This window comes from Oryctolagus cuniculus, chromosome 11 (genome assembly GCF_051225735.1).
Source record: "Oryctolagus cuniculus isolate XC-2025 breed Fujian yellow rabbit chromosome 11, ASM5122573v1, whole genome shotgun sequence".
Classification (NCBI taxonomy): domain Eukaryota; kingdom Metazoa; phylum Chordata; class Mammalia; order Lagomorpha; family Leporidae; genus Oryctolagus; species Oryctolagus cuniculus.
The window spans coordinates 14,346,430-14,360,713 of NC_142877.1; the positions used below are offsets into that span (position 1 = coordinate 14,346,430).

The 14,284-nt window shown below is 46.2% G+C and overlaps 1 long non-coding RNA gene across 14 annotated transcripts in view; it reads left to right on the forward strand.

Moving 5' to 3' along the window:
• Positions 1-5: 5 nt before the first annotated feature.
• The window catches only part of LOC103352375 (uncharacterized), a 30,575-nt gene continuing 16,296 nt past the window's right edge, over positions 6-14,284 (forward strand). For 3 of the 14 annotated variants that reach the window (XR_016216535.1, XR_011379866.2, XR_016216538.1), the window contains exons 1-2: positions 6-102; positions 3,471-3,669. This is a non-coding gene — a long non-coding RNA (uncharacterized LOC103352375). The other 11 variants (XR_016216536.1, XR_011379869.2, XR_016216539.1 and 8 more) reach the window with 8 other exon arrangements.

A 14,284-nucleotide genomic window follows, 5' to 3' on the forward strand; every position in this document is an offset into this window, starting at 1 on the left:
GGGTTGCCCTGGCCGCCCGAGAGGGGCGCTGACGGCAGGGAGGAGGAAGAAGAGCCCAGTGCAGGGCCGCAGCGGACCGGGGCGGGCGCAGGGCCGGGAGAGGTAGCAGGGAGGAGGCGGCCGAAGGGGAAGGAAGTGGGGCGGGGGGACGGGAAGAGGAGGCGGGAGGAGAGAGGGCGGAGATGGGTGGAGGTCCAGAGATGGGATGTGTGGGAACAGGGAGGACTCGGGTGGGGGAGCGCCCGCGCTGCTTAGGTTGGGGCCTGGGCAGGGCCAGGCACAGCGATTCCCAGGGTGCAGGTTCCCACGCCACCCCGGAAGTAGTCCTCCCGGGGGTCGGAGCCCCAGCGCACACACCCTTTGGCTGCGTGCTGTGCGAATAACTGGACCTCGGAAGACAGAAATTGCTCGTCCCCCCGTTTTCGGTTTATCCGCCTTTCTGTACTTAAGGGACTATCTCCTGCCCTCATAGCCTGAAGAGGCCACGTGAAGGTCTTCTGAAAAAAACCTGTGCACATGGTTTCTTCATTGAGGAAGCTGCAGGGAGGCGCACGGGGCCGCGTGGCCCCTCACCCTCTCTGGCCTCTCACCTGTTCATGCTGACAGATGCGGAGCGGGTTTTCCGCTTAGTGCTGGAGAGACAGCAATACACAGGAGAGAGGGGGCCCTGCTCCCCTGGGAGTCTGGCGGCAGAAGAAAAAAGTACCTGGGTCGCGTTGCTGTCATCTCTCCCTTACCCTTATTTAGTTAATGATAGAGATCTAATTCGCCACACCATGCCCAGCCCCGCCTCTATCAGCTGCCTACTGATCTAAAAATGCAGGTGTAGCAGTTACGGTGGGGGGCACCCAGATTCCAGCTTCTTGCTAAGTCCCACCCTGGGAGACGGCAGGTGATGGCTCCAGCAGTTGGATCCCTGCCATTCGCCTGGGAGACATGGTTTGAGTTCCTATTCCTGGCTTCTGCCTGGGCTGGTCTGGCCATTTGGGGAGTGAACCAGTAAATGCGAGTGCTCTTTCTCAAGTATATTTTTAAAAAATGTTTAATGCCATTCTAATCATGTTCTGTCCCTACTTAAATCCTTTGCTGATCACTCAGACCTTGAAAACTATCAATAGTAAGTTCCTTGAGTGTTACAATCAAGGTTTTCCAGAAGCTCCCCTTACCCATACATAACCCATCGTAAATACCCTAACCCCGTTGGATGACTCCTTACCCCCCAGCGGGACTATTTCTAAACAGTTTGAGTTGGCAGTGTTTTCGAAAGCAGAGATTTCCGGCCATCGCTGCCTTCTCTGGCAACACTTGGCCGAAGCCGGGGAGTGGCTGCCTTACTCTAGACTGGGCACGGACTTCCCAAAGTGCCAGGGTGCCCTGCAAATCTGAGTCTGCCACCCAAATGTGCCTTCCTCAGTTACAGTAACCGCTGCATAGGCCTTTGTGCCTGCAACGCCTGGGTTATCCCACACGGCCTGAACCACTTACCGGCTTTTAACTTTGACGAAGTTGGGAACCTGGTATAGAATGTAAGCAGCGTGGACTTGAATCAGAACCGCTGGGTTGAATCCCAGAGAGAGTTGCCAGTGCAAAAACTTGCCTGTGGGGATCTTTGCACACCAAAGGCCAGTGATCCAGAGACTGCTCAGGAGCAGTAAGCTGTAACGTGACGTGACTGTGTCTTATGCTCCCACCCGGAACACAGCCTACTGAGTCAGAGGGTTCATAGTGATTCCACCACAGGTTACATCATCGGCAGCACAGAAGTGCCCTTTGTCAGGCATCCCTGGGTGCCTGCTAACGGATTGCATAGCTAGCTCCTTTTGCCACCTCTGCATTCTAGAACAGAGGTCAGTGAGCTATGGCTATTAACTGGCAGTCATACAAAGAGGTATAAAACAGGATGTGGAATACGCAACCATATGTGCGCAGGGTCCTGTTCAAGCTTGGGAGAAGGGCCCCTAACCCATCTTGGGGGTGTGGCAGAAGAGCAGGCAAGACTTCCTGGGAGAGATGATGCTTGAGCTTTCGATTCTGCAATGCATTTTCTAAAATTAATAGGCTTTTTAGAGTATTAAGTTTGCAGAAAAATTGACCAGAGAATTTTAATATTTCCCTCTCCCCCCAACACCAACCACCCCCCACAAACACCCAGGCTCACAGTTTCCCTTATCATTCGGATAAGGATTCCCTTATCATTAGGATATTGTATTAGTGTAGTGTATTTGCTAGAATAGATATACCAATATTAATACATTATGTTTAAAGTCCATTTACAGTAGAGTTCATGTTTTGTATTGTACACAGTTCTGTGGGTTTTGACAATGCACAATGTGATGTAGCTGTCATTAAAGTATACAGAAGAGTTTGCTACCCTACTAATCCCCTGGTCCTGGGGGCTGGCGCTGTGGCGCAGTGAATTAATGCCCTGGTCTGAAGCAAGTCCCAGCTGCTCCACTTTTGATCCAGCTCTCTGCTATGGCCTGGGAAAGCAGTAGAGGATGGCCCAAGTCCTTGAGACTCTGCACCTGCGTGGGAGACCTGGAAGCAGCTTCTGGCTCCTGGCTTTGGATCAGCGCAGCTCTGGCCGTTGCCATCTGGGAGTGAACCATCGGATGGAAGACTTTCTCTCTCTGCCTCTCCTCTCTCTGTGTAACTCTGACTTTCAAATAAATAAATAAATCTTTAAAAAAAAAAAAAAGAATCTCCCTTTCTCTCTCTCCCACTGTCTAACTCTGCCTGTCAAAAAAAAAAAAAAATCTCCTGGTCTTCCAGGAACTTCCTAGCTTACCCCCAAACCTTTGGCAGCTGCTGGCCTTTTTTTTTTTTTTAAGATTTATTTTATTTATTTGAATGACAGAGTTACAGAGAGAGAGGTCTTCCACCTGCTAGTTCACTCCCCAGATGGCTGCAATGGCTGGAGCTGCATCGATCCAAAGCCAGGAGCCATGAGCTTCTTCCGGGTTTCCCACGTGGGTGCAGGGGCCCAAGAACTTGGGCCATCTTCTGCTTTCCCAGGCCATAGCAGTGAGCTGGATTGGAAGTGGAGCAGCTGGGACTAGAACCGGTGCCCATATGGGATGCCGGCGCTTCAGGCCAGGGCTTTAATCCGCTGCGCCACAGCGCTGGCCCTAGCCACTGACCTTTTGCACTCTGTAATTTTGCCTTTTCCAGAATGTCATTAGAGTTGGATCACATAGTATGTAGCCTTTTCCTGCGGAATTCTTTCACTAAGCAATATGATTTGAAGTTTCTTTGTGTCTCTCACTGAGTAATATCTTATTGTATGAATGTACTAGCTTGTTAATTTATTCCTAAGAATCAACTATGTCTTCCAAAAAGATAGATTGAAATCTTATTCCTTATATGTCTGTGAATGTGACTTTATTTGGACAAAGTCTTTGCAGACGTGATCAAGTTAAGCTGAGGCTACTGGAGTGGGCCCTATTCTAACATGATAGGTATCCCCACAGAAGAAAATGGCACGTGCTGACAGAGACACATGGAGAATGCCACATGACAGCAGAGGCAGAGACCAGGGTGATGAAGCCATAAACCAGTGACCACCAGGGATCCACAGCCACCACCAGAAACCAGGATTCTCTCCAGAGTTGCAGCTGACATACTGAATCCAGACATCTAACCTCCAGAATTGTAAGAGAAGAAATGTCTGTGGGTATTTTTTAAAGCTTTTTATTTAGTGTATTTTAAAAAAAAATTTTATTTATTTTTAAAGATTTATTTTATTTATTTGAAAGACAAAGTTACAGAGAGAGGTAGAGCCAGAGAGAGAGAGAGAGAGAGAGAGGTCTTCCATCCACTGGTTCACTCCCTAAATGGCTGCAATGGCCTGAGCTGAGCTGATCTGAAACCAGGAGTGAGCCAGGAGCTTCTTCTGGGTCTGCCATGTGGGTACAGGGGCCCAAGCACTTGGGCTATCCTCCACTGCTTTCTCAGGTCATAGCAAAGAGCTGGATCAGAAGTGGAGCAGCCCGAACTTGAACCACACCCACATGGGATGCCAGCTCTGTAGGCTGGGGCTTTAAGCCGCTGCACCACAGTGCCAACCCCTGTTTGGTGTATTTTCAAAGACTTTATTGAGTGTATTTTATTTTATTCTAAGATTTATTTTATTTATCTGAAAGGCAGAGTGACATCGGGGGAGACACAGAAAGAGAGATCTGTACCCTGGCTCACTCCCCAAATGACCACAACAGCCAGGCTAGGCTAGGCTAAACCCAGGAGCCTGGAATTTGATCTGGGTCTCCCACACAGGTGGCAGGGGCCCAGGTGCTTAGGTCATCTTCTACTGCCTGCTCAGGTAAATTAGCCAGGATCTGGATTGGAAGTGGAACAGCTGGGAATCAAACCTGCACTCTGATATGGAATGCTACATTTCATAACCCACTGCACCACAGTGCCAGCCCCTGATTTTCCCTAAAATTTTAGAATCAGTTTGTCCGCATCCACAAAATAACTTGTTGGGATCTTTATTGGGATAGTGGTAAACTTATAGATCAAATTGGGAAGAACTGGTAACAATATGAGTCTTTCTACCCACACCATGGACAATCTCTCCATTTATTTAGATTTTCTTTAACTTCTTTCGTTAGTTTTGTAGCTTTCCTCACATAGATCCTGTGCATATTTTGTTAGATTTATACCTATTTATGTGCTAATACAAATGGTATTGTGTTTTAAACTTCAGATTCAACATGTTTATTGCTGGCAAATAGGAAAGTAATTGATTGTATATTAACCAAGCATCTTGCAACCTTGCCTTAATCACTTATTAGTTCCAGGGGGTTTTGGCAGTTCTTTGGATTTTTTTATATACACAATGATATCTTCTATGGGCAAAGGGGGTTTTACTTCTTCCTTCTCAATCTACCTGTTCCTTTCTTTTCTTATTACACTAGCTAGGACTTACAATAAGATGTTAAAAGATGTTAAATAGGAGTGGTGAGAGGGGACATCCTTGCCTTGTCCTCGTTTCTCACTATTAAGTATGGTACTTGTTGTAGGGTTTTTGTAGATACTCTATCAAGTTTAGGAAATTCTCTGTCCATTCCTAGTTTTTCTTTTTTTTAAATAGAGGAACAATATTAAAGGTTGATTTATTTGAAGGGCAGAAATATGTATATATATTTAGAGAGAGAGATCTCCCATCCATCTGCTTTTTCACTTCCCACATAGCCACAATGGCCGGAGCTGGGCTGATCAGAAGTCAGGAGCCAGAGCTTCCTCTGGATCTCCTACGTGGGTGCAGGAGCCCAAGCACTTGGATCATCATCTGCTGCCTTCTCAGGCCATTAGAGGGAGCTGGATTGGAAGTGGAACAGCCAGGACTTGAACTGGCACACATGCACTGTCCCACATTTCTAGTTTTCTGAGGATTTTTAAAATAAATCAGTGTTGGATTTTGTCATTCTTTTTCTGCATTTGTTGACTTGATCACATGATTTTTTTTTTCTTTACCCTGTCACATTAATTGATTTTCAAATGTTGAGCCAGTTTAGTATGGCATAAATCCCACTTGGTTATGATCTATAATGCATTTTACACATTGTTGGATTTGATTTGGGAATAATATGTTGAGAGTTTTTACATTTATATTCATGAGAGGAGCTGGTCGGTAGTTTTCATTCTTGTAATGTCTGCGTGTGGTTTTGGTTATAGGATAACGCTGGCCTCTTGAAAGCATTCGCTCTGCCTCTGCCTTCTGGTCGAGACTGTGCTAATCGGTATCACTCACTGCAAAGTGAAGTCACAAGTGAAATCATCTTGATGTCTCATTTTCTTTCTTGAAAGTTTAGTAATTGTTATTTCAATTTCTTCTTTTTCTTCTGTTTTTAAAATAGTTATTTATTTGAAAGTCAGGGTTATATATAGAGAGAGTAACAGAGAGAGAGAGAGAGAGACAGACAGACAGACAGACAGATAGATCTTCCATCTGCTGGTTCACTTCTCAAATGGCTGCCTCAGCCAGGCTGGGCCAGGCATAGCCAGGGGCCCAGAACTCCATCTGGGTCTCCCATGTGGGTGTTAGGGACCTAACCACTCTATCATTTGCTGCCTCCTGGGTGTACATTAGCAGAAAGTGGATCAGAAGCAAAGGAGTCAGGACTTGAACCAGGCACTGAGATACGGGATAAAGTTGCCCCTAGCAGCAACTTAACCATGGCACCGAATGCCCACCCCAAATCACTACTTTGAAACTGGAGCCCTGTTGGTGTCATGATGAAGGTTGGTGTGGGCAAGTCTTCTATAGCTTCATGATTTAATCTCCATTTTTTGTTTGTTTTCTAAGTGGGCCAGAGTCCTTGAGTTGTAATCTTCGAAAGAATTTCATAGCCTATTTTTTCCTTCCCTATGTGAGACAGGGAAGTTAACGGAGGCTGTAATTGTCCAGTTGTCCCTCCCCTATCTCAGATAAGGTTCTGGTAATGTAGCTTCCTTAGAGAACAGAGCACAGCGTGCTCTGGGCTTATTTCCAAAGGGTTCCTTTTCCCCTCCTCTTGTCCGAAGTGGGACACTAAGTGGGACTCCTGGAGGTAAAACTCACGAAAGTGCGAGCTGTTCCCTTCCCCGAGAACTGGCCCTGGAATTAAACTCTCAGGGTGGTCCCCATCCACCCTCCAGAACTGCTGATTGTGGCTGGCGCTCTGCACCTGGGCTCTGCCTCCCTGGGGACGGCGGCACCGTGAGAGAGTTCCTGCGAATTCTGTCCCCAGCCGCTTGGCCCCGGTAAGCTGTGATCAGGTGTATGTATTCTCCTGTCTCTCATTTTCAAGGCTGCAGCTTCCCCAGTGAGCTCAACTCTATAAAGAATCCAGGAAGAGTTGATGATTTTCCAGATTGCCCAGATTTTTTTCCTGTCCTGAGGATGAAGTGATGACTTCCAAGCTGTTCAGATGTAAGAGCAGAAGCTGGAAGTCACCCTGCAGTGAGATGTCCATCAGTCTACGGCAGAATAAAAAGCCAGTGCCAACAGGTTTAGGAAGCTAACCACCGGGTTTTCACTCAATAGATGCTTGACTCACCGCTGGGCTGGAAGTCCCTTGAAAGTAGAGATGCTTTTAGTGCTTACTTACCAAATGAATGAAATCTAGGAAGGAAACGTCTGCCCTTCTAGAAAACTGCTAGCTGTAAGTATCATCCCCAAGATTCCAGCGCTGTCCCTGCAGCCGGTGAGGACGACGATCTGTGATGTCTTGGGAATTTCAGGGGAAGTCTGAATGGGGCTCACTGCAAGTCAGGCTCCAGCTGAAGGACCGACGCAGCCTGCTGCTTTTGCCAACAACAAGCCCCAAGCCCGTGAGGCCAAGCTGGCTCAGAAGTTATTGTCGTTATGTACAGCAGGCCAGGTGATTACTTGGAATCAATAATAATTATTACTTTTAACAAATTATTGGGGCAGGTGGTTGGCAGAAGAGTTGAGATGCCGCTGTCCCATGTTCTGATCCCAGTTCCGGCTCCCAGTAACACCTCCTTGGCAATGCAGATCCTGAGAGGCAGTAAGTGACAATGACCCTGCCACCCACTTGGGAAACCTGGATGCAGTTCCTGACTCCTGGCTTCAGCCCAGCCCAGTCCTGGCCACTTCAGACATCCGAGCAGTGACCCAGAAGACGGAAGTGCTTTCTCTCTTTCTCTCTCTTCTCAATCTGCCTTTTGAATACACAAATCACCATATTTCAAAGATTCCCAGATGTGCATATGCTCATAACATCTCTGAAATCATAATGTGTTTTTACCATTAATGGCAAGCCATGGTTTGAGTGGGAGCATCCTCTCTCCAACCCACATCTTTAGGACAACATCTTTTAAAGTAACATCTTCTAAAATCAAGGACATCTTAGAATAATGAAATATAGTAAATTCTTGTTTTTATCAAGATAACACACATACATGGTTTTGGAAGCCAGGCAACTTTGTTTTTAATATGGGAAAAAGGCATCCTCTATCCTGTCATCCGTTTGAAAACTTCTCCCTAGGGACCATTATTTTCAGTTCATTTAGCTGTTACTTCTGCTGTTTGCTTCCATATTTCTAAATAACATGACTAAACAACTACTTTTTGAAAAAGGTCCTTCTCAGTTTTGAAGAAGTTTTTATTGACTTCCTCCTATGGACTAGGAAGTTTCTCTCTCCCAAGATTCACCTTTTACACGCATATCCCACATTATTTTCTCCAATTGTTTACACATTACTTGTTCCCCAGCACTATAAATTGCTTTTAAAATAGATTTCATTCTTATCAAGGCTAAATCAGCCCATGGTTGGTAGAGGAAGATAGTTCCATAAGGCTAGTTGTATGTGTGTTTGAAGTCCCTCCCCATATCCTAGTTTGAGCAACCACCTCCTAATTATCACAGAATTACAAGCTTAATTTGCAATTCTCTGCTTCTCTTACTGTTTTTTTAAAAAGATTTATTTATCTATTTGAAAGGCAGAATTACAGAGAGGCAGAGAGAGAGGTCTTCCATCCACTGGTTCACTCCCCAGATGACTGCACCCATCTGAAGCCAGGAGCCAGGAGCTTCTGCCAGGACTCCCACACAGGTGCAGGGGCCCAAAGACTTGCTTTCCCAGGCCATAGCAGAGAGCTGGATTGGAAGTAGAGCAGCCAGGACTCAAACCGGCGCCCATATGGGATGCTGGCACTGCAGGTGGTGGCTTTACCCGCTACACCACAGCGCCAGTCCCTGTTTTCTTACTTTTGAGAATACCTATTGAGTAGCATACAAGGGAAAGAAAGACCAAATCTCTTTCCAAAGCACCCACACAGCATCTCCTCCAAATCCCCTGGGGGAAATACCCACTTTCTGCTTTCTGTCCCCTCCCACATGCATCCTTTCAAAATGATTATAATTTTAGTGGGATCAATATTGTTTTTAATGATCAAAGACTTACGGTCCAGAGTATTTATTTATTTAACAAAGAAACTATTCCTTAGTCCACATATTTGATGTTTCATAGTTCAGGGACATAGATCAGTGACAAACTTCTAGAGAATTCAAACCAAAGAAATTCTTGACATACTACATCACTTTGCACTCCTCAAAATCTTCCGTGGAATCATAATTTCTGCGAGAATCTGCAGATGCTTTCTTTCTTGGTTCAGCCACAGCAGACTTCTAGGCAGCTGCAGCACTCAAGGATTTGGCAAAGACTCCAACACAGTGAACCCACAGACGTCTGGCCAGAGGGGCCCGCATCTGAGGCTTTGCCAACGCACTGCTTGCCGTGGTGGTTGTTATCCTCAACACCAGTGTCCTTCCTGGTTACTGGAGAAATGGTGGGATCAATATTTAATGTGTGTATACTTTGTCACCATGTATTCCATGGTGGCTTTTTCCTTTACTGGGCATCTTTTATGTTTCCTAGGATTAATGAAATTTTTGTTGCTTCCTTCAGTTTCCTATATTCTCACTACCAATTACCCTATACTGTATTAGTTTATTATTGTTACTGTAACAACAAGTTACTGAAAATTGGGTGGCTTAGACCATTTATGACCTTATAGTTCTGTAGGTAAGAAAAATAAGTACATGGGGCAGGCAGTTGGCCTAGTGATTAAGACACTGCTTGGAATGCTTGTATCCCACATCAGAGTGCCTGGGTTTGAGTCCTGTCTCTGCTTCCAGTTCCAGCTTCCCATTAATGCATGCTCTGGGAGGCAGCTGGTGATGTATCCCTGCCACCTACAAGAGTCCTGGATTGGGGCCAGTGCTGTGGCATAGTGGGTAAAGCTGCCGCCTGCAGTGCTGGCATCCCATATAGGTGCTGGTTCGAGTCTCGGGTCCTCCACTTCCAATCTAGCTCTCTGTTATGGCCTGGGAAAGCAGTGGAAGATGGCCCAAGTCCTTGGGTCCCTGCACCCATGTAGAGGACCTGGAGGAACCTCCTGACTTTTGGCTTCAGATCAGAGCAGCTCTGGCCACTGGGGCTGGCTGGGAAGTGAACCAACAGATGGAAGACATCTCTCTCGCTCTCTCTCTGCCTCTCCTTTTCTCTCTGTATAATTCTGACTTTTGAATAAATAAATAAATCTTTTTAAAAAAAGTCTTAGATTGAGTTCCATGTTCTCCTGGCTTCAGCCTGACCTAGCCCTGGCTATTGCAGGCATTTGGGGGAATGAAACAAATAATGGGATATTGATATTCTCTCTCTCTCTCTCTCTCTCTCTCTCTTTCTCTCTTTCTTCCTCCCTCCCTCCTTCCCTCCTTCCCTCCCTCCCTCCCCCATCCCTCCATCCCCCCTTCAGATAAATAGAAAGTAAATTAAAAATTGAAAAAATGGAAAGACTGAGTACAGAGTGAGTCAACTGGGATCCTTTGCTTAGAATCTCACGAGGCTTAAACCAAGGTGTCAGCTGGGCCACATTGCTTTCTGGAATTCCTGGAGCTGAATCCACCTCCAAGCTACTAGAGCTGTAGCCTGAACTCTGTTTCTTTCATTATTTTTTAAAAAATTTATTTATTATTTATTTGAAATGTAGAGGCAGCTATACAGAGAGAGGGAGAGGTCTCCTACTTGCTGGTTCAGTCCCCAAATGGCGGCAACAGCCTAGGCTGGGGCAGGCTGAAACCAAGGGCAGAACTTAGTCCAGGTCTCCCACATGGATGGCAGGCACCCAGGTACTTGAGCCATCATCTGCTGCCTTCCAGAATATACATTAGCAGGAAGTTGGAATGAGAGGTGGAAGTGGGGCTTGAATTGTGGCATTCCAATATGGGATGCAGGTGCCCCAAGTGCTGTCTTAACTGCTGAGCCAATTCTGGTTCTTACAGCCTTTCCCATGCTGCTTGTACTTTATAGAGAAAAAATCTGGCACTTTGAGTTTTGTTCATGGGTGGGCATTTGGCACAGTGATTAAGCTGTTGCTTGGGATGCCCACAGCCCATATCAGAGTCACTGGGTTTGAGTCCTGATTCTGCATCCAACCCAGCTTCCTGCTAATGCACACTCTGAGAGACAGCAGGTAAAGGCTTGAGGACTTGGATCCCTGCCACCCACCTGGGAGACCTCGACCAAGTTCTGGGCTCCTGGCTTTGATGTGGCCTGGCCTAGCCCTGGCTGTTGCAGGCATTTGGAGGAGTGAACCAGTAAACGTAGGAGCCCTCACTCTCTGTACCTTACAACTAACTAACTAACTAAATAACAAAGATAAGAGGGTTGATGTTTGGGGTGAACGAGAAGTTAAAGTTGCACGGTAATCCATGACATGTCAGTTCACGTGAGATCGTTGATGTTCAGCCCATCCAATGTTGGCTTTTCATTTTAGTGGGAAAAGGGCTGAGCCCCTGACTCAGAGAGATCTGTGGCTGTGGTTAGAAGCAGAGCTCCTGCGTCCCTGTGATGAGGACCAGTTCACCTCTCCACGAGGACAAATAACTGAGGGAAAAAGAAAAACAAACAAAACAGAGCTCCTACAGCTCTTGCTAACCTCACCTGAGAAGGGCAGGCTGTGTCCAGGAGATCAGAATTCTAGACTCGCTGAATTCAGTCCTGGTCATACAATCACCTTGATTCTCACAGAACTAAGGTCCTTGGAAAGGTCGGCATCATCAGTGTGGGGGAAGGAAGAGATTCCGAATCTGCATTTCCATTTCATGATAGCTGAACCAGAAATAAGTTTCACAGTGTGGCTAGGCTCTGCCGATTTCTACCTGCAGAGAAAGTGGCAAGACACTGTCATGCGCCAGTACCTCCTCTTGCTTTGTAAAGTTCACAGAGCTCTCCGCCTCCAGTCTCCTCCTTTGGAGTGCCACCTGGGCAAAGAGAACCATTAATTTATTGGGTGTTTGTGTGCGTATTTTGAGAATGATATTTTTTAGCATTTAATTTTAAATAAGAAGGCACCTGCTGTATTCATTTTAAATAATGTATTTTTACTACATAGTGATGTAGGAATATATTTTCAGTGTAAGAAAATGAAAATATTAAGGATAAAAGGTGATCACCAACCCCCAGCGCCGCTTCCCCTCCACGGGAGTAACTGCCGTTGCCGAACAGCGTGCACCAGTTAGTCATGGCAGGTCAGGTTCTGCTGCAGTGACAAACATCCTCAGAACCCCAGCGTCTCACAGTCACAAAAGCGTCTGGCTTGATCATCTCATGTTTTTGTCCTAGGGCAGCTTCCGTGATGTCAGGACACAGCTTGAAAGGGCAGCTGGGATGTACTGATCTCAGGGCAGAGGGAAAAGAACAGTGGAGCCTCTCAAAGCCTCTGTTGGGGGGTCTCCCACGTCTCTCTGTCTCACACTCGCCTGGGCAAAGCAAGTCGTATAGCCGCGTGTGACTTCAGAGGGGTGGAGGTGGGGTATTGTGCCTCCACAGGGAGCGGCCGTGAAGTTTCCCATACTTCTATGGAATACGTAAAGCTATAGAAAGAGATATCACTTCTGCATAATTTATTATGGCTCTGAATCTTGCTTTCTTCATGCAAAAAAATGTGCCTTAGAGGTCTTCCCACATTATACAAATAAATCCATTTGAGTTTTCAGCCATGGCAGAGCATGCCGTAAAATGGGAAGTACTATCATTTATTTAGCTCTTTCTCTAGTTGAAGACATTTAAGTCATTTCCAGTTTGGTATTATTGCAGACAAGGGTGTAGCAAATATCCTCATACTTGCCCTTTGTGCTTATGTGCAGCCGATTCTCTGGGGTGGGTACGGAGAAGTGGAATAGCTGGAGAGAAGCTCTCCAGAGGAACCCTGCCAATACTGCGCAAGGGCAGAGCACTGTTAGAATCTGGAGGAGAAGTCACGGGTCCGGGCAGGAGGACGCGTGAAGTCAGCCTTGCAGGGAGGGAAAAGAGGGAGTAAATGCCTTGAGCCTCTTCCCTGTGTCTCCTACTGGGCTGACCCCAACCAGACGACGGAAGGACCCTGTCCTGTCTGCCTCCCGGAGTGCAGAGGAGGCGGGAAAGCGCAGAGAACAAACCTGGAGGAGCAAATAGCAGCCACCCAGCCACCCTCCCCCACCCAGCACAAGGAAGGACTGAACTGTTTGACGTTGTACTTGACTGTCTTTCCAGTTTGCACGACCCTAATGGCTAGCGGAGCTGCACATCTTTCCATGTACTTCTATGCACTTTGTATCTCCTCTCCCCTACCTAGATGTCGCCTCCCTGTTTTCTGAGTTGACTCTCTCTTGATGAACTGGATAGAAATCTTTTGTAAATCTTACCCCACAGTGTGTCACTTGTCTTTGCTTTGCCAAAAGGCTCTTGAAGTGTTGAGGCAATAATTTAATCAGTCTTTGCCTGGATGGCTTTTGTCTTATGTCTTGTTTAAGGAAAGCTTTCCACTCCACATGATCAGTGTATCCTGCTTGTTTTTTTTTTTTTCTGATAGTTTTATGACTTTTATAGTTAGTTCTTTCATCCACCTGGGATTTATATTTGAAAATGGTATGGGGTATGAGCAAATTAGCTTGTTTTCCCAAATGGATATCCAGTTGTCACAGGAGCATTTCTGGAATAATTAATCATTTCCCCATTATTTGAAATAACATTTCAGTGTATCTTTATAAATTCATTGCTGGATTCTTTTCTCACTGATTGGTTTGTAAATTCTAGTGCCAGAGCTATTCTGTTTCTTTCTTTTTTTAAAGATTTATTTATTTATTTGAAATTCAGAATTACACAGAGAGAGGAGAGGGAGGGAGGGAGGGAGAGAGAGAGAGAGAGAGAGAGAGAGAGGTCTTCCATCTAATGGTTCACTCCCCAATTGGCCACAATGGCAGGAGCTGTGCTGATCTGAAGCCAGGAGCCAGGAACTTCTTCCGGTCTCCCATGCGGGTACAAGGGCCCAAGGACTTGGGACATCTTCTACTGCTTTCCCAGGCCATAGCAAAGACCTAGATTGGAAGTGGAGCAGCCAGGTCTCGAAACAGCACCCATATGGGATGCCGGTGCTTCAGGCCAGGGCGTTAACCCTCTGCGCCACAGTGCTGGCCCCACTATTCTGTTTTAATTACTGAAAATCTACTCCGTGCTTTAATATCTGGTAAGGCAAGTTGTTCCTCTATTTTTTTCAATAGTATCCTTTTTTATACTTGCATAACTATTCTTCCATGTGAATTTTAATTTTAATTCCCAAGCATTTGAGCCATCTTCATTGCCTTCACAGGTGCATTAGCAGGGAGCCGCACTGGAAGCAGAGCAGCCAGAACTCAGACCAGCACTCATATGGGATTCCAGCTTCGCAGGTGGCAGCTTGACCTGCTGGTCTTAGCGGCAGGCATCCTAACCAGTGTCTTAATCACCAGGCTGA